Source organism: Equus quagga, chromosome 9 (assembly GCF_021613505.1).
Source record: "Equus quagga isolate Etosha38 chromosome 9, UCLA_HA_Equagga_1.0, whole genome shotgun sequence".
NCBI classification, from domain to species: domain Eukaryota; kingdom Metazoa; phylum Chordata; class Mammalia; order Perissodactyla; family Equidae; genus Equus; species Equus quagga.
This window is the reverse complement of record NC_060275.1, coordinates 55,661,612-55,682,826: the sequence shown is the minus strand read 5'-3', so window position 1 is coordinate 55,682,826 and position 21,215 is coordinate 55,661,612.

The following is a 21,215-nucleotide window of genomic DNA, read 5'->3' as shown; positions in this document are numbered from 1 at the left end:
GTGGTGCAGTGGTTAAGTGTGCATGTTCCGCTTCAGCGGCCCAGGGTTCACTGGTTCAGATCCCCGGTGCAGACATGGCACTGCTTGGCAAGCCATGCTGTGGTAGGTGTCCCACATACAAAGTAGAGGAAGATGGGTATGGACGTTAGCTGAGGGCCGGTCTTCCTCAGCAAAAAGAGGAGGATTGGCAGCAGATGTTAGCTGAGGGCTGATCTTCCTAAAAAAAAAAAAAAAAAGAAGACCTGTCCCCAGGACAGGCCACCATCATAGATAACTTTGGGTATAATAGACTGGGAAGATCCTTGCTAAGCCCATTCTTATCAAAGTTCTCTTTCTCCAGCCCCCTGCATTGTCTATAGATGGCTCAGCAAACATTTATTTATAAAAAATTTGCCTTTCCATCTCCATGTGAATTGTCTTCCACCCTTTTGAAGTCCCAAACCACTACGCAAACATCCTCCTTTGTCTTTAGCTGAAGATGATATTTAAGGTGGTAACTTTGGCCAATCTGGTGATAACTCAGTTTTTCTGGGTTTCTCCCATGTATATATGTTGTTAATCTTTGTTTTATTTTCTCCTGTGATTCTGTCTCATGTCAATTTAATTCTTAGACCAGCCAGAGGACCTGGAGGGTAGAGGAACAGTTCTTCCTCTGCTACACCTGTCTTTGGGATATAAACAGCATCAGCATGACCCATGTCATTATCTTGCTACGGACAATTATGATGATAATGATGAAAAAATTCATGCATTTTCAAAGAAAACTACTTTATTTGAAGCAGTAATAGCCTAAAGCAGTGTATAATCTATTCTGCATTTCCCTGTAGCCCAACAGATGGAATAAAACACCAGGCTCCTGTCAACCTACAAAAACAGAAACCAGTTTAAGGGGGAAAGCATTTATTTAGGATCAAAGAATAGCAATTTGGGGAGCACAGACTCAGATAGAAACCCCAGTAGTCTCTTACTAGGGAATAAAAGTCAGGGGCTTTTAAAAGAAAGGAGGTTATATTAGAAGGAGTTTTAATTGGAGTTCAAGGCAGAGGGCTAGTCTTGGCTAAACATTGATTGACTAGCGATTCTATCTTCAGAAAATCCTCAGTCTTTGTGATTGGGATGTTTGCTCTCCTGCTAACTTCTCCAACAATTGCTTATAAAACAATTGCCATTTTGGCCCAGTCCAAAAGTTTGGCCCAGTCCATGTTTCAAAACAGCAAGGCAGTTTCTCTGGAAAGGCAGCTCCAACTCCATTTCAAAATGGCTCCAGTGCAGTCAATTTTGACACTTTCTCCTTTTGATCAAGGTCTTTCTTTGAAAGCATCACTGATCAACCATTTGAAAACGTTGCTGATCAACTATTGGAAAGTGTTACTGACCAGCCATCAAAGCATCATTGGTCCCTCATCACCAGAAAGTCTCATTCCTGGTATGTCATGTCCTATGTAGGAAGAAAAGTGGTTTCCTTAGGACCCTTAGGCTACCTTTGAGCAACAAGAGTTCCAGAGAAGAGAAAGTCTTACCATCAGGTTCCTTAAGGGGCAAATACTGTCTGTAGTTTCTTGAAGTTTCTCAGGTGAAGGCTCGTAAGCCTTAGCAATCATTTTAAAGTGCTTAATGACCATTATACGAGTGATGTTTTTATAACATCGAGCCATGCAGAAGAGACAAAGTTTTACAACAGTGAGAATTCCTATAATAATAAACAAAATGCTAAGTCTAAAATGGAGAATAGACCTGAACCAGGAGGCAATTCATGAGGGTAGCCAGCCAAAGAGATCAAAGAAGTATGGGATGTCAGTGAGCACTGCATTTAACTATTCGGCTTGTGCTCAAATTCTGTCTAGTTCTGCCTTGACCTTGCCAGAGGTGTTCACCAAGGACAACAAGAGATATTTACAGCAGTTACAAATGTTACCTCTTAAATCTCTGGAGGTTCGATTGGTTAGGCAAGAAGTTCTAGTCACTTAGCACAATGAATTAGGGGAGGGATGGCAGAGAGCTTGGTAATTAAAGGATTCTCTAGATTCATGTACAGAAAGAGGCTTCTGATGACAAACCCAACAGTCCGAAAGACTTCCTCCTTTTGTAATAGATGGAAAGGTGTGGTTAAGAGTATTGTGTTTCCAAGAAAGAGAGAGAATATAAGGTGAGAAGCAACAGTAAGTAAAACGTGTGCAGTCCTGTCCGGCCATCTGGGGAAAGCTGCCTGCCTCAGATGTCGGCTGCTTCTCTTCCTAGGCAATTTAGTTTGGAGGCCTCCAGCATTCGTACAGGACCAGATGGCAGGTGGAGCCTTCTTTAGTTATGAGATGTATCTCCAGGTTAAATGTGTTCTAGTTCTGCAGCAGTGTCAGTGGTTAGGAGCACTTGGTAAGGTCCTTTCCAATGGGTCTCGAGGGCTGACTTCCTCTGATGATGCTTCCAGAATATTCAGTCACCAGGCTCTAGACTATGACCAATAGAATCCTTGCAACTGGAATCCAGGAAACTTTCCTAACTTGTTGATAATAGGCTTGAGTATAAGGGATTAGAGAGTTACAGTAGGTGACCATACTAGCGTAAGACAACAAGGGATCCGCAGAAGGTTGTATACTAATACACAGTGATCTGCTGGTGACTGTCTCATGTGGAGTGAGGTATGTTTTTCAAAGAGGGTATCACAAACAGTCGGTGAGACCATAGGCAATACCTTAGGCCAGGGGAGTCCAGTCTACAGGTACATAACAAGACCTCAAAGACAGTTAACAGGACTAGAATCTGATACCTACGGAGATGTAAACATAATTTTTCTCTCTACAATTACCCTCAATTTTTTTCCCAAAGACAATTACAGCAAAACTAATTTGTTTATATTAATTATTTAGTCTGATTAAGTGAAAATAAGAATATTCACTGAGAGTTTCTGAATTCTGGAGGGATTAGGTAAGGATAAAAAGTAAATGTTTCCTCTTTGTTCACAAATGTTTATCTTATCAAATTGTTCATAGCTTAAGAGAAAAGACTTCTTTAAATCTGGAAAAACAAATTATTACAGTGTCCTCCTCAATTCACATAGCCTCATGTAATTAATATTTGTTCTTCATCTTTTGTTAGCAGTTTTATGAAGCCATCGTTTTCTTCATTAGTGTTCTGTAGTTTCTTACCAAGTTCAGTTTTATGATCTGAAAATTTATCACAAACCTGTATTCTAGAATGCCAGAGTCCTTTCCATGAACTCTCTGAAGATGAAACATACTTGCAAAAGCATCGGAGCAAGACAATAACTGTCTGTAAATAACAAAAGATTCAAAATGGCTGGTTAAAGATTTTATTACAATGCAATTGACAAGGAAATTTGGTTATTTCTGTGATATATTTTAAGAGTGACCAGAATTATGACTGATAACATTATACCAGGACAAATCAGATTTTTAGGAATTTTATATAATTTTCAGAACCCTTACATTAATAACATCTATCCATGCAATATAACCTAAGAAAGTTTATCATCATTTATTTGACAATGCTTCCCATGTAATTTAGCATGACAAATAAGCCTAACTTGTTTAATATCTCCCCTCTTATAGCATACCTAATAAATTTCTGTCATTTAACTTAATTTAGCAAAACTCTAAGCTTTCAGAAAAGTTACCAAAAGGTTTTAAAGTTATTTTTCAGTACATATACCAAACAAATAATTTTGTTTAAAAGTTTACCTAAAAACTTTTTATCTTACTTATATCTATTTAGTTTACTTATTCTTAATAATTATGTTTAGATTACCTACAAAAATTCGTGAGACTTTAGACAAAGTCAGCCACCAATTTTTTTTGCTGCCGACTCTTGTAAGAGATAACACGAATTTGTTTGACTTTTGGTAAACTGAGGTAGAACAAAAGTTTTGTTTTTAATGCTGATAACTCTAAAGACATGCCTATTTTAATTAAACTTAAATTATCTTTAATGCTGAATATTTTCCTAGATCATGTGATCCTGAAATTCATTTGGGCTAGTTTCTGTTATCTTTCTGAGAGTGTACTCAATTTATATGGCACTTGTTTGTTTTTAAGTCAATTAAATAGAGCTCTCTTAGAAACTAGTCTTGATGATAATATCTGGAGGTGGAAAGATATCACTTATTTATAACATACATGTATAGACACACACGTAAACACACAGACAGATGCAAACAGAAATCTTATAGCTTCCATTTAAAAATTTTCCTTAAATTAGATTTTTGGACAAGGGTGCTTCCTTAGCAGTCTGCATCTCCAAAAGCTTCTTTTCCCTTTTTTTTTTCCTTCAGTCTTAGGAATCAGGTATTGTCCAGATAAGAGTTCCTGGAGAGGTCCCAAGATTTTTGAGATAAATAGGGAAGGTTAGTTAGTTATCAAGGACTGACATAGCCATCCAATTACATTACCTTTAATTTGTTTCTTTCCTTCTGGGTACATAGTTTTATTTTAGCTTAGTAGGAGGAAACCTAAAAGAAATTCCTACTAGGCTCTGAATATCAGCTTCCAATTTGGCCAAATTTCTGATCATAAGTTACTAAATCCTTTCAAATATCTTGTCACGTTTCAGCCAAGACAAACAGTAAATATTTCTGGCAGTACTGAATAACTCCATTAATTTTAATTCTAGATTCCTCTTGACTGTTTAAGGGAATAATGTAACTGTTTAACAGAAAATCTCTCAGAGTCTTGCTAAATCTGGGAGGGGCCCACACGGGACCTTCCTTCAAAGGTAGATATGGGGTAGTCTGTAGGGCCATTAACAGACTTTTGTATATCTTTCTTATATCTTATTTTTTCGTTAGCTTTTTGCACCAAAACTTTCAATAAGGCTATTTTGGTATTTTTAAGCCTTTGCTTTTAGGTACACTTCTTAAATGATCTTATCTAATTGCAACATTCCTTCTAATAGTGTAATTCTCCTGAGGGCTGGCAGCATTTTGGTAGGACCCTAGCTGCAAATGGGGTGCAACCTACATTTCTGTCTAATCACATTTTGGGGCCCCCAACCTGACAATTACCAAACCAAGCTCTCAGGACATGAAATAAGCTTAGTAATATTTTGCAGTTCTTTGTGAATATTTACAGCTTCTGGGAATCACAGTTTTTAAGCAAGTGTGCCAGAAGGTGGCATGCTTGATCCTTTAGAAATTAAAGATCTTATTTCTAGTCTTAAATTCTAGGTTCTCAACTCTAGCGTGCAAAAAGACAAGTTTTGGAAGCTCTAATGAGGCCTGAATTTGCCACTGTAATTTTCAATTATTCTTAGTATTATTAGTCCACCACAATAAAAATTTACAAGAGATAGAACAGTAGTTCTTATATATAAACCCAGCTGGAATTTCTGAGGGAGGAACTTCTTGGGAACTTTTGGAAGATGAAATTCCCATGTTAAAGGACAGCTGGACAAAAAGATGCCAGTTGCAAGCCCCAGGTTGTTACCTGTGCTTCTGACCCACTGGGTACAGCTGTTTGGACAAACAACACAAAAGACAGAATTTGAGTACTCATCAGATAGGGATTAAACGTTTATCAACAACCACAGCCAGCTCAGACAGAGAAATCTTCCAGATGGCAATAGCCTCGAGCCACTGTAGGAAGGTGGCCCCAACAGGGGTACGCTTCCAGACGGCAGTAGCTGTGAGCCAGCTTGGAGATAAGTGTCTCCTGGTTGATTGCCCCCAGAATCCTAAAGAAAGGCAAAGACCTCAACCAAAGGGAGGGAGAGCAGAACCTGAGAGGGCTCACGATGGTAGGAGTCAGTGGTTTACGGAAGTTGTGAACACAGAAGGGGACTCAGGTTTGAACCGAAATCATTTCCAGGGGATGCAGGTCTGCCCAGGCGAGATTGCTCCAGATCTCACTTCTGACGCCAGATGTCAACCTACAAAAACAGAAACCAGTTGAAGAGGGAAAACGTTTATTTGGGATCAAAGAATAACAATTTGGGGAGCACAGATTCGGGTAAAAACCCAAAAAGTGTCTTACTAGGGAGTAAAAGTCAGGGGCTTTTAAAAGTGAAAAGGGAGGTTGTATTATAAAGAATTTTAATTGGAGATGGAGGCAGAGAGCCAGTCTTGGCTAAACATTGGTGGACTATTGATTCTATCTTCAGAAAGTCCACAATCCTCAGTCTTTGTGATCAGGATGCCCGTTCTCCTGCTGACTTCTCAATTAATTGCTTGTAAAACAATTGCCATTTTGGCTCAACCCAAAGTTCAAAACAGCAAGGCAGTTTCTCTGGAAAGGCAGCTCCAACTCCATTGTGGTTTTTTGTTTGTTTGTTTGTTTGTTTGTTTGTTTGTTTGTTTTGAGGAAGATCAGCCCTGAGCTAACATGTGCTGCCAATCCTCCTCTTTTTGCTGAGGAAGACTGGCCCTGAGCTAACATCCGTGCCCATCTTTCTCTACTTTATATGTGGGACGCCTGCCACAGCATGGCTTGCCAAGCAGTGCCACGTCTGCACTGGGGATCCCAAGCAGTGAACCCCGACACCACCAAAGTGGAACATGTGAACTTAACCGCTGCACCACCAGGCCAGCTGCTCCAACTCCATTTTAAAATGGCTCCACTATATTTTGACACTCTCTTTGTTGTCCTGGCCATTTAGGGTTCCTTTGTTCCTCACTGTCCTGGATTCAACTGTGGACACATTTTTTGTGTGTTTGTCCTTCAGAAACATCAATTCTCAAGAGATCAAGAGAGGATGCACTTTAATACAACTTTTTAAGAAGGGACATAGATTATCTCATTGAATAACTTCTTTAGACACTAGGTATGAATCTGGGAAAGTATAGGGTAGTTTGTTAGGAAATGAGAAGCATCGCACCTTTTCTTCAACATGTTTTCATTTAGAAGAGTAAATAACTATCTCTGAGAGAAAAATCTTTGAAAGTAAGCCTGGCACCTGCCTTGGAATTAATAAATGGCATCTTCTCAGCACATCTATCAGTATCTCTGATAATTTTTAAATTTTCTCTAGTAAATATTTAAGCAATACATTGCTTTAGCAATGTAATATTCAGTTTTAATATATATAATTTACTTATTGGTATTGCTAATCATGCAGTTAATAATTATTGTTTATTTTTAATTATAACAGTTTATTCAAGTTAGAGTTCTTACATCACTCCAAATAAAGAAGAAGACCAAAACAATTCAAAGTCCAGTGCGCGCTGAAGGGCTTGAATTAAAAAAGAGTTTCATATTTAGTTACTAAATATATTACATGTCTCCTATGAGCAAAGCACTGTGCTAGGTATGAGAGTAGGGTATCAAAGATGATTAAAAATGATTGAGGGGGGCCGGCCCCATGGCCGAGATGTTAAGTTTGCACGTTCGGCTTCATCGGCCCGGGGTGCGCCGGTTCAGATCCTGGGCGTGGACCTACACACCGCTCATCAAGACTTGGGCGTCCCACAGAGAGGAACTAGAGTGACCTGCAACTAGGACATACAGCTAGGTACCGGGGCTTTGGGGAGAAAAAGAAGGAAAGGAGGAAGATTGGCAGCAGATGTTAGCTCAGGGCCAATCTTAAGAAAAAGAAAAAGAAAAAGAAAAAAGAAAAAGGATCAAGGGAAGCCAGCCCCTCCCTAGTGCACTGGGACTGCCCCTTCAAGGATGTTGCGCCACTAGTCATCTCTTTTCTCTCCCACATTGTCAACTTTTCCCTTTCTATTGGATCATAAATATTAACATTCAAATGCTGTAATTTCTCCCGCTTTAAAAAAAGAACTTCCCTTGATCCCCACATTCCTCTCTGGCTCCTCCATATCGATGCTCCCTGTTTGTGTTCACACTGACTTCTTCCTCCTGCCTGATTTCCCTCCTCCCTCAACTGGCTGCTCCTTTTCGCACCCTCTTCTCTATTCACCTCCTAGGGCTCTCACACAGTCTCATGGCTTTAAATGTCATCTCTTTGCTAACAGCCCCAAAATTTATGCCCGAAACCTAGGTCTCTCCCCTTTGCTTCCAACTGCCTACTTGGCATCTCCTTTGGATATGTAATATCTCAAAACTACCTTGTCCAAAACCAAACTCCTGATTTCCCCACTTATCTCTCCAAACCTGCTCCTCTCTGTCCTCTACATTTCAGGAAATGCAAACTCTAGCTTTCCAGTTACTCATACCAGAAACCTGGATGGTATCCCAACACACTCTACGTCAAGTTCATGGGCAAATATTGACAGCTTGGCTGTCAAAATAGATCTCAAGTGTGACCATGTCTTACCATCTCCACTGCTACCGTCTTGTTCCAAACCATCCTAATCTCTTGCCTGGATTATTGCAGCAGCCTCATAACTGGCATTCCTGTTTCACCATGGACACCCTATGGTCTATTCTAAACACCACACTGCCAGTGTGATCCTGTTAAAACATAAGCCCGATCACATCAGTCCTCTACTCAGAGTCCTCCCACAACTCACATATCACGCGGAGAAAAAGCAAAGTCCTCCCAGTGATGTGCAGAGGTGTCCCCCCAACTCTGAGGTGTGTCCCACCACTTGCCGCCGGATGACTCCACTCCAGTCACACCTCACTATTTCATAGGCTCATCTTGTATCCTTTAGGATTTTCTTCCCGCTGCCTAGATTCCTCCTCCCTGCATATCAGTATATCTCATTCCCTTTCCTCTTTCGGGTCGCTGCTCAAATGTTATTTTCTCAATAATTCCTTCTCTGATCCCCCGTCTGAGATCTCAGTAGCAACTGTCCCGTCCTCGAGTCCCCACACCATTCCGCACGTTTCTCTGCAGCACCGAGCACCGAGTAACATCTTGCCTACAGTACTTGTTTACATCTGGGTCTGTCTTTCCCCACAAGAATATAACTTCCACAAGGACGAGGTTTTGGCTTACCCATTTGTTTGCTGCTGTTTTCCTAAAATAGTGCACAGCACAGAGTGGGGACTCAATAAACACTTGTTGAATAGATGAAGAACATTGCTGATTTTCCACCACAGTCAAGGACAGGCTAACACTAGTCACCATCACGCAGCGGTTCTGGGCAGCCAACCTACCCCGTCAGCGCTTCCTAATCTTTCTCTCCCCCCTCTTTAGAAAGGCTTCCGGTTTTCTCAAGGTAAGACAGCTCTCATGCCCTGGCAGCAGGGTCTGGAGCCCCAGGCAGCAGTGATGGCCTCATAGCCTTCTGGGCTTGCACCCTTGGGTCTTCTGGGAAAATCTGTGCAGCCAGATCAATATCAAAATTGGGCCCAAACCTCAAGCCAGTAGCTGAGTACTCCGTGTTCTCAGCCTGGCATGCTGCCATTATTTAATTTAACATCCAACACTGGGTCAACACTGACTGTTTTCTGCCAAGTTGAAAACCAACCAAACACTGCAGTGGGCAATCATTCCCTTTCTTTTGAGATCTTTCACATTCGTCTTTATATCTGAAAACTTAAATAATGCAGGTTCACTGGAATACCACCCTTTTTAAATTTCTTGGTCATTAAACAAAAGAAAACAAAGGAAGAATCCCAGAGCTTTCTCTAGGAGTCAGTAGAGTGGGCGTCTGTGAAGATTATTTTCCGTAATTTAGCAGTCTCTAGTCCTCAATCGCCCTGAAACATTTAGCTTATTCATCATTTTAATGAATATATTTAAGCCTAGATAATGTCTACTGTTAAATGCATACATTTGAGTTTATTCTCTTTAAAAGGAACTAAACTTGCAGTAAACGCTAAACAGAATGCACAGTAGAAGAGAAAAAAACACCTTCCCATGAAGTATTAGAATTTATACCAAAGAAAAGAGAAAAAGAATAAAAGTTTATACCATTAGAAACCTGGCAAGAAAATAACAAGACAGAGGGGAAAATATTATGAAAACAACTCTTTTGCCAAAATAAGTTTGTCAATTATACTGTTAAATCCATAGATTTGGGTGAAGGAAAAAAACAGCTATCAGTGGCAACCACATTCCGTCACAAATTCTTCTCTGTCCGAGACTGACTGACAGCTCACAACCTCATGTTTCCAAAGAAACAAAAGTGGAGAGAATCAAAGAAGTCCATTTCAGGAAGGGAGGGAGGGGAGAGCACACAGAGATAGGCAGGAATGATGTGGACCCAGAGTGAACCTGGAATGAAGGACACACACCTCATGGATCATCTCAGGTGTGGACCCAGAGTGAACCTGGAATGAATGGCACACACCTCATGGATCATCTCAGGGCCGTGATTTATTTCATCCCAACTTAGGTTTATGCTGATGCTTCTCCAGAGCAGCCCTAAACCAGACGTCAGCATCAGTCCCTTCACTCAGCACCCTGCAGTGATGTGGTGGCCGTGCCCTGTTACAGGCAAAGGGAGGGTCCCTCGCAGACAGCGCAGGGCAGACCCCTCGCCTTTTTTGAGTTGGTTTCCCATTTTGCATGACTGCTACCATAGTCACATTGCAACTGTGTCCCACAGAGAGAATATTTCATTTTCTTGACCTGCAATGGGAGATGAGTTACAAGTAAGTGCTAAAGAAGGACAGTGCTGAGCTCACGCTGGCTGCATCTCAGTGTGCGTGCCTGCTTCCTAAAGGCCATGGCAGGCTGCAGGGGATGGCGTCTCCTGACCCAAGGACGTGCAGAGTCGTCACCAGGTCTCTAGAGCTTAGGTAAGAGGCTACAGGAAAGCATAGTTAGTTGTTAGTCAACAGGAGCATATGTGTGACCATTCACAGCACATACTCTTCTCTCTCTGAGTATTTACCATGTGTGGGTTGTAATGCATCTGCGTTATTTTTTACATTTAAATTTTTTAAGCTAAATAAAGTTTTTCTAAATAATTTCTTTCCCAAGTGTTCTATTTATCAGGAAAATTTAAATACAAAAAAACTTAGTGAATCATTTATTTAGAAAATATATTTGGAGAACTTGCAGTCTATAACTAGTGAGATGGGTCCCAATATGCCAACATTTGGAAGAATGAAACCAATTTTATTTTATTTTTTTAAGTTAAGTTTTTTTAATTGGATAGAGAAATCAAAATTGAAAAACATTGGACTTTTTTTAGTTTTGTGAATTTGAACTGTTATTTATTTTTACATGGATGGCTTTTTTTCAATTCTTATTCATCTTTTTATAACATACACATTTTATCTCTAAATTTTTCTTAGCAATTTATTTAATGTAACAATATCTTTCAAATCTACCACTTTGGTTATATGTTCCAGTGGAGTTTATAGTTAAGATGTAATTACAATAAAAAAATAGTAAACGTTAATATTTTCAAGCTTTATCTGGACAAATAGTTTGAAGGATATCCACTCAAACAAAACAGTAGGACATCCTCCTGAAACTGTCAGAAATACAACTGACCTATAAAGTGTTGTCCGGAAGGGTTTGTAGTTAATGAGGCGTGATTTTTGCATCACCACGCTCATTACGATTGCCCTTTGATTGAAACGTACACATGGAGTGGAAACTCAGATGACCACGACCCTTCTTCTCCTGCCTTGTGTTTCTCCCCTGATCTTGACCGGCTTCATCAATCTGGTGGCCACAGCTGTGTTCAGGATGCAGCGCCTCGTATATACCTTAATATGAACAGCTTTTGAGAAAAGTGTTGATTGTATGTTCCCAATGGAAACAGATAGAAAGTTATGGGTTGACACTCCCCATTTCTCTATGATGACTCATCTTTGAATATGTCCCGTCTGGAATGCACAAGACAGAAGGATGGTTAAGTTTTTCAAGGATCAGATGAAGCATGAGTGGAAAACCCAAAGAAAGGGTAGAAAGGGCTGGTGCCAACATTCAATTTTAATTATGTTTAATTAAACTTTTTACCAAAGACAAGGAGAAAATTCTGAGGTGAGAAACTTGGACATAAAATTCCTACTTCCAGAATGATCTGTCTGCCTGGTGAGGGTGACGCGATGGTTCTGATGCGGAGGGCTGTCGTGTTCTGATTGGAAAGGTGGAAGCCCTAATGAATGGCTTCCGTTTAGTGGATTGAACATCACGTTCCTAGTGTTGTCGTCCTGAGCTCAGTCAGCAGAGGAAATGGATATTTCATCAGACACGGATTTGACGTTCCATCATGTTATGCCGTAAACAGGACAAATGGTGTTTTGGAAAGGGGGAAGCAGGAGAGCTAAGACAGTAGCCACTGGAAGGCTCTGGTTCTCTCGTTTAAACAGATATTAAATGTGGGTGCCAGGAGTGTGATCATCAGTTCCTTCCCACTTTGTGAATAAAATGCTTAGAATGAGTCTTTTGCCTACCAGATGTGACCTAGATTTAGATTTCCAAAGGCAAGGGGAAAATCTCTAATGTGTTAAAAAAAAAAAAAAAAAAGAAAACAATTGCTGGCAAAATGCATGGCAAGTGAACTTATCTCACTTTTCCAGGTGTTTGGGCTAATATGTTATGGAATTACTGCTTTATTTATAAAAAATAATTGAGAAAATCAAGTTCCAGCAAATCAAATTTGGATAAAGGCTTAGGATAGCCATTGTTTTGTTCAGCAAGTTTTTAAATGGCAGAAAGACCAGGGAGTCAATAGAGATAATAAAAATATAAAAACTGTGACTCGGCTTAATTCATCCTCCAAAGGTCTGTTTCTTCTGGATTAAGTCATTATTCTACCTAAGTCTCTCAGGGAGTCATGGAGGTTACGTTATCAATAGCGCATTTGAAGAGATGGCCTACAGTAACATATGGCCTTGATACAACTTTAAAAACCAATAAATAGCTCACCAAATTTACATGATTATTTACTAGATAATAATCTTAAAAGGGCTGTTTTCATAGTGTGTGCCACTTTTGTATCTGCTTTTTCTGAAATTTAGAGTATGCTCTCTGTAAGGCAAATTTGCCAATATACTGTGCCCTATAAATACAAAACTCGTAAGATTTAGACCTGAACAGTCATGTGGTACAAACTGTCATATTTCAAAGAAAATCTTACAAATTCTAATTTCCCCAAAATTAAGTCTAAATTCTAAAAGCCATATTTTTAAACAGAATAGTTAAAACATGATATTAATCATGGATAAGTTGCTGGAGTGTTATTGATATATAATAAGCTACATTGTTTGGTTAGAAGAACACTGAATTTTTTTTATTGAGGTATAGTTGACATGTAGCATTATATTAGTTTTAGGTGTGTAACATAATGATTCGCTGTTTGTATACATTGTGAAATGATCACCACAGTCAGTGTAGTTAATATCTATCACATCACCATACATGGTTACAAAATATTTCTTCTTGTGATGAGGACTTTTAAGACCTATTCTCTTAGCTACTTTCAAATCTGCAGTAGGGTATTAATATAGTTGCCGTGCTGCACCTGACACCCTCATGATTCGCTTTACAGCTGGAAGTTTACACCTTTTGACCCCCTTCACATTTCTCCCACTCCCCAACTCCCCAGATGAACGCTCAATTTAGATTTGGAATTCCTAGATCTGTATTTTAGCTAACTTTGTGATTCTGAACTCTGGGCCTTAGTTTCCTCATTTGTAAATTATGAAAATTTCACTAGATGATCCCTGAAGTCCCTCCCAATTCCAGAATATCAGGTTTTCTAAGTGGCAGCCCATGGTGACAGTATATACTCAGTGGCTCATTACTGTATTTCATCATTCAGACGTGCCCAGCAGCTCTTCCAAAGGCTCTCTGTCTAGTCAATTCAAGTCCAGAAGTGTTAGTTGGTGAGCAGTTTATCTTTTAACCACATGTCCCCCACTGTCACCCAGGAGGCACTCAGTTAAACGCGGGGAGCAGTGGGGAAATGAGAATGGGAAGGAGAGAGTGGGCAGAAAAAGCAGGGCCTGAGGGGCGGTTCCCATGTATTATTAGGCAAGTTTCCTGGTCAGAGCCTGACGCTGACCAAACTCGAGTGCCCTCTCTGTGTGGGCTAGTTAGCCTGTTTGTCTCTACCCACAGCGCACTGAACTAGCCCACGCAAATATACGCCATCGTCACAAAGACAGACTGGGGCCAGGAGAAAGTGGTGAAACAAGTCCATCAGTGTTTCTGAAAATGCAGCTGGAAGTCTGTCCTGCTGGGGAGAAGTCAGTATACCGCCTGTGTTTGTCAGCATGCCAGGCCAGGTGGGCTGAGCTCTTGGGAGGGGCACAGCAAACTTTATTGGGCGGCCCTGTCAGTTATTAGCTTGGCTAAGACCATGTTGCCTTCCGAAGGCCTGGCCTTCCGTAAAAATAGTTGTTGAAGCTGGGCCTCTGATAGAACACGTAAAATCTGTTCAGCTCATCCTGACTCACGGAATTCTTTACGTCTAGGCAGTAATGACTAAAAGCTGAGGTGACCATCAGTTTTATCTGGCTATACTAATGTTTTCCAAACCTATCACAAATTCACGACTAGCGGTTAATTTGTGTATGAATATTAATCCGTTTGAGCCTTGCCTGGACTAATATAATATGAAAACCTTTTTCCTTAAGAACTTTTACAAAACCTTTACATTTATTTCTATTGTGTTCAATAAAAAAAGCAATTTCTTATTGTTTTCTTTTTCCCAAAAAATATGTTCTTTTGAGAGTACAATGTTTGGACGCAGTGAATGTTAAGAAAGGGTGTGAGATGAGTATCTATGAAATAAAAGTTTCATCCAGAACCATAGGACAATACACTCTCAAAATTAATACAAAATAAGTTGAGTAGGAGATACTTAGGTTTTATGATGTTTCATCCAAGTATAACTAAACATATTTGTATCAATGAAAATACTTGCATTTTCAACATTTTTCATAAGGAGTAATGTATCTCAATAATATGTTTGACAGAATTTATCATACAAGCACCATCAGTTTTACCCTGATTTATTACATTTACTGTTGCTTCTAAAATTGCTACAGATCTTTGAGAAATTGAGGACATTTGCATCAATTACAGCAATATTCCTGTCTCAGCCACTGTGGTAACTAGAAATCGCAAAAGTCGTGGCTACATGAAAATAATTAAAGAGATAAGCATTCTTGGTGAAAATAGCAAATGTTAGCTCTTCGACTACCTGAACACCTGTTATAAGTATATCTAACTATTTTAATCCTAAGCACTATACCTCTCCTTTCCATAACATTTTTTAATAGCTGTACATTTTGCAAATGCAGCCTATGTCATTAAATATGTAGCACCCATTCTCTTACATTTAAACAATACTGTTCTACCAAGAAAAAAAATCTCAATAAAAAGAGAAGGTATTTTTGAAGATATCATGAAATAAAAAAGATAAGAGAGAATTTGATGAAAGCCATATTTTCAGAGATTCCTGCTGCATGTGGCTGGAGGCAAGTTGACATTAACTACAGTTCTCCCACTATAACTGTTTATATCTGAGGGAGGATTTTTTTTCCCACTATAACTAAGCATGAGTAGTATATGGAAAATGTCTTAAGTCTGGATGCTTCATTCAAAAATCTTGTTTCAAAATTACATTTTCTGAATCTGCGCCGAGAAGCTCATATGTAGACGTTTCCTCATGATTATTATTTAGAATATGTGTACTTAATATGCAGCCATGTAAATAATAACCAGATGCTGAGACTTTTCTACTCTAGCACAGCCTCTGGCATGTGAAACAGGATTTATGTGTACACAGATAGGTATGGATATGTCACCCTAATCTGTCCTTCGGTTTTCTAGGTGACAACTGAGTGGGCTTGGTGTACAGAAGTCAGTTAAGCAAGTTGACCTTTTAAAGGCCTCCTCTAAGCTGGCCTTTGTATGACTACCCGAATAGCTCCTACAGTAGCCACTATTTCTGGACTCAATCTAATAATTTAAATATGTTCTACTAGGGGTTCTTTGGGAGTTCTTTATAGTTTGTTTGTTTGTTTTTAAGGAAAGTGGGGAATGTAGGTACCAATTGTTTATTTTATAGAAGGAAAGTGTCAGAGAATGATAAGGAGCAGCCACTTGGGCTTTACAGTTTACAAACCTGGCTTCACATTCCAGCTCCTACTTGGCAGCAGTGTAAATTTAGATGAGTTGCTTAACCTCTCTGAACTCAGTTTGCATAAGTGAAATGTGATGATGATGTGTACTTCATGGGGGAAGCATGAAGACTAAATGAGATGACTCATGTACGTAGTTGGTGCTTGATAAATAACCACTTAGGGACGCAAGAGTTGGGAAATTTGTCTAAGGTGACGTAGTAGGTGGCAGAGCCCGGGACAAATCCAGGTGTGTCTGATTTGTAGCCACCCAGCTACAGTGGCCACAGCAGTAAAACTCAGAGATGCCACTCGCTCTGTAAAACGCAGGGCCTCCTTGCGATCATTCGCGGGGAACACTGCAGTCATCAGCTTGCTGCAGCTTACTGTTGCTGCAGGTTTTTGGCTATTTGAATCTCTGCCAGCATGTTTCAATCTTATTTTTGAGTGATCATTAGAGAATTAGCTAAATAAAAGCTTTTTCCACTTCCTTCTTTACTGAAGTGTTTTTTAAATCCTTTCAAATATGTGTTTTGTGTCATCCTTTGAGTCACAAGTTTACTTGTGGTAACTCACAACAGTGAGGATGCCGTATCCTTGTCTGATTCAGTGAATGAGAGAACTTTGCTAAGCTTTATAGTAAGTTGTGAAGCAGGGGAGCATTAGCTCCACCCCTTCTTCCTCAGAGACAAGCGTGAGAGTCTGGGAGCCACGCAGGTGACAGTGGGCCCTGAAGACAGCTGTCTGCATGCACACCTTGGCTCTGTGCCTCACTAGCTGTATGACCATGGGCAAGCTGCTCAGCCTTGTGTTCCTCAGTTTCCCCAGGTACACCAGGGGCATAATAATGGTGCTTACCCCATAAGAGTGTTAGGAGGAGAAAATGAGTTATTGCCGTTAAAGTGCTGGCCCCAATAAATAATAACTATGTTAGCAATATACACATTATGCTACTTTTGTGTGAGCTGTAGCTGATTCTCTACTTTCAATGCCCATTGTGTGCATACCTCAAAGTCTTTATTTCCATACTCAGGACATGAGCAAGGACAAGGAGCTGTTTCTCCTTTAGAGGGAGAGCTCCTTTGCCGATAGAGAACACAGATTTGTAATTACAAAGATAGCTAGGAACACAGCTGCCTGGAGTAAGACAGCCCACTGTCCCTCAGCTTGAGGCCAGGCCCTGGTGAGGTGCCATAGCTGAAATCACGAGGAGAAACTGCTCTGCAGCCATCCTCACTCTCCATATTCCTTATGCAGAGGCTCCTGCTCAGTCAAGGGGTGGCTGGAATATGGAAAAAAAAACCATCTACGGAGAAGTCAGCCAAAGTCCAGACCAAAATCTTGAGGACTTCCCTCTAAGCCCCAAATTCTTCTAAGTGGGCATGGCCTTAGCATTCAATGCAAATACTTTAAGTATCAAAACATGTCAGACCCAGACCCTGTAAGGGGCTGAGTGGTCTGCCTCTGGGGGTCAGAACCGAAGGATCGCATTACTCTCTTCAGTGTGCATAATAGCAGCATGCATCTATTTGGGCTCCCTGAGCCTGTCTTAGTTCCTGCTCAGCCAACCACGTCAACTCCTGGAGATGGGGATAGGCCTCTGGAGTCATCTGGAGTGGGGACCCACTTGCCATGGGACCAGGCACCAGCCCTGAACCTGAACACACTGAGCAGGGCTCTCACCAGCCGTCTCAGGGCACCGTTGTCCCGTCGATTCTTTTTTTTAATGCCCTGTAACTTTCCAGCACCATTCGTTCTTATCCTGTATCCATTAGCAAAACTTATTAAAGCTTGTTCTTTCGGTGTATCTTACCTCTGACGCTCACGTCTAACAGTACATGCAAGGTGTTAAGAGAGGGTTGCGTAGGTACCACTAAAATTGATCATTCTCTGCAACTGATGTCTCCAGGTGTGTCCACCCAAGCTCCTCGTGTTCTTTGGAGGGTGTACACCTCTGTTCGCAACACTGACATGACTTCACTTTCTAGTTTGTAGAGTGGGAAATGCCCAGGGTGTGGAAACTGAGGCTGTTCTACTTGCGATGATTGTTTAAACTTGTCGTCTTGATTAGTGAATCCAGGAATTCAAACTTAGTATCATCACTTCTTTATTCTTTCTAGTTTTGTTTTGTATTAATGAGTAAAACAATAATGAAAATATGTAGAGTATAAGAAAAAAATGTATACATAAAAAAATTAGACAAATTTCTAACCCGATTTTCTTTGGCCAAGATTCATGATCTCTAATCTTCTAACATGAATCTAGATTTCTTTTTAACAAGGAAAGGAGTTCTATCTGGAATCTTTAACTTACGTTCATCTATAGAAAACTGCATAAAGTTAATATTTAAAGAGGTTACAGAGGAGCTACCATGTTAATTAGGAGAGGAATTTTTTTTTTTGGCGGATCTCAGTATCACAGGATTTAACACTGTGTTAAATAATATATTGACTTGAACAGGAAAGGTGTGTTTTTGCCAAGTGTCCTCACAGAGTGTGCCTTTGAAAGTGAATAATGCTTCACTAAGTCTTCTGGAAGTAGCTTTTTTGGTTTTTTTCATATATACTGTTTCCTTATTGGCACTGCTGTGGTGGAACTGAAGTGAAGCTATTTTTATGGGCTTTACTGCAACAAGTAAAAATTGACTCATTTCTTAAATTCAACATACTTCTATTTGTTTGCAAACACAAAACAAAAAACTGGTAAAAATGGAGCCCAGGTTATCCCATCAAGGAATGGCCCATTTTCTCTCTCCCGCCCACACCCAGGCATGAATGCAACTGCGGAAGTTAGTTCTGTTCCTGAGACGGCTTGCAGCAGCCCGTCCCTGACCACCAGGGTTCCGCTGCGGACGCAGAGATGTGGTGCTGTCCTCACCCACCCGCTTCATGACGGCACCAACGGCTCACTCTCCTTGCCTTCGGGCTCTTGAGTTATTTGGGTCCCATCTGTCTTTTCTATTAGCTTACAGCCTGTTAAAGGCTGTGATGTGATCCTTTTCAATCATCTCCGACACTCCACTCTCACACCTAGCACGCGGGTTTGCTCATAGTAGACATGTGGTATATTTAGTAATTAGAGACAAAACTCTTCTTTAACATAGGCCCTTCAGTACAACACTGGACTTTGAATTGCTTTGGCTTTTTAATTATTTGGAGGGATGTAAATTTTATAATATCATAAGATGTTTGTGCTCTTTTCTGAAGTGTAGGCATTCTGGTGGACAGATTCCCTATTTCAAATAGTATGATTTTAAAAAAACTTTTATTGAGGTCATAACAGTTTGTAACATTGTGAAATTTCAGTTGTACATTATTATTTGTCATTCACCATATAAATGTGCCCCTTCATCCCTAATGCCTACGCTCCAATCCCCTTCCCCTCTGGTAAGCACTAATATGTTCTCTTTGTCCATGTGTTTGTTTATCTTCCACATGTGAGTGAAATCGTATGTGTTTGTTTTTCTCTATCTGGCTTATTTGGCTTAACATAGAACCTCAAGGTCCATCCATGTTGTTGTGAATAGGACGATTTTGTCCTTTTTTATGGCTGAGTAGTATTCCTGTGTGTGTGTGTGTGTGTGTGTGTGTAAAATGGTTTGTACATACCACTTCTTCTTTATCCATTCATCAGTCTATAGGCACTTGTGTTGGTTCCATGTCTTGGCTATTGTGAATAATGCTACAGTGAACACAGAGGTGCACAAATCTATTTGAATTGCTGATTTCAAGTTCTTTGGATAAATACCCAGTAGAGGGATAGTCAAATCATATAGTATTTCTATTTTTAATTTTTTGAGAATTCTCCAGACTGTTTTCTATAGTGGCTGCACCAGTTTGCATTCCCACCAACAGTGGATGAGGGTTCCCTTTTCTCCACATCCTCTCCAATGTTTGTTATCTTTTGTCTTTGTGATTATAGCCATTCTAACAGGTGTAAGGTGATATCTCAGTGTAGTTTTGATTTGCATTTCCCTGATGATTAGTGATATTGAACGTCTTTTCATATGCCTACTGGCCATCTCTATATCCTTTTGGAAAAATGTCTGTTCAGATCTTCTGCTCATTTTTGGATTGGGTTGTTTGTTTTTTTGTTGTTGAGCTGTGTGAGTTCTTTATATATTTTGGAGATTAACCCATTGTTAGATACATGATTTGCAAATATTTTCTCCCAGTTGATGGGTTGTCTTTTTGTTTTGTTCTTGATTTCCTTTACCTTGCAGAAGCTATTTACTCTGATGAAGTCCCATTTGTTTATTTTTTGTTTTCTTTCCCTTACCTGAGTCAACATGGTGTTCGAAAAGATCCTTTTAAGTCTGATGTCAAAGAGGGTACTGTCTATATTTTCTTCTAGGAGTTTTAAGCTTTCATGTCTTACCTTAAAGTCTTTGATCCATTTTGATTTAATTTTTGTGTATGGTGAAAGATAGTGGTCTACTTTCATTCTTTTGCATGTGACTGTCCAGTTTTTCCAACACCATTTAAGGAAGAGAATTTCCTTTCTCTATTGTATGTTCCTGGCTCCTTTGTCAAAGATTAGCTGTCCATAGATGTGTGGTTATTTTCTGGGCTTTCAATTCTGTTCCATTGATCTGTGTGCCTGTTTTTGTACCAGTACCATGCTGTTTTGATTACTATAGCTTTGTAGTATATTTTGAAGTCATGGATTGTGATGCCTCCAGCTTTGCTCTTGTTTCTCAGGATTGCTTTAGCTATTCAGAGTCTTTTGTTGTCCCATATAAATTTTAGGATTCTTTATTCTATTTCCGTGAAGAATGTCATTGGGATTCTGATTGGGATTGCACTGAATTTTCAGATTGCTTTAGGTAGTATGGACATTTTAACTATGTTTATTCTTTCAATCCATGTGCATGGAATATTTTTCCATTTCTTTGTCATCATTGATTTCTTTCAATAACGTCTTATAGTTTCATTGTATGGGTCTTTCAGCTCCTTGCTTAAAATTATTCCTAGATATTTTACTTATTTTTTGTTGCAATTGTAAATAGGTTTGTATTCTTGACTTCTCTTTCTGTTAGTTCGTTATTAGAGTATAGAAATGCAAGTGATTTTTGTAAGTTGATTTTGTACCCTGCAACTTTGCTGTAGTTATTGATTATTTCTAATAGTTTTCTTATGGATTCTTTATGGTATTCTGTATATAAAATCATGTCTTCTGCAAAAAGTGAGAGTTTCACTTCTTCCTTACCAGTTTGGATCCTTTTATTTCTTTTTCTTGCCTAACTTCTCTAGCTACAACCTCCAGTACTGTGTTGACTAAGAGTGGCAAGAGTGGGCACCCTTGGCTTGTTCCTGTTCTCAGAGT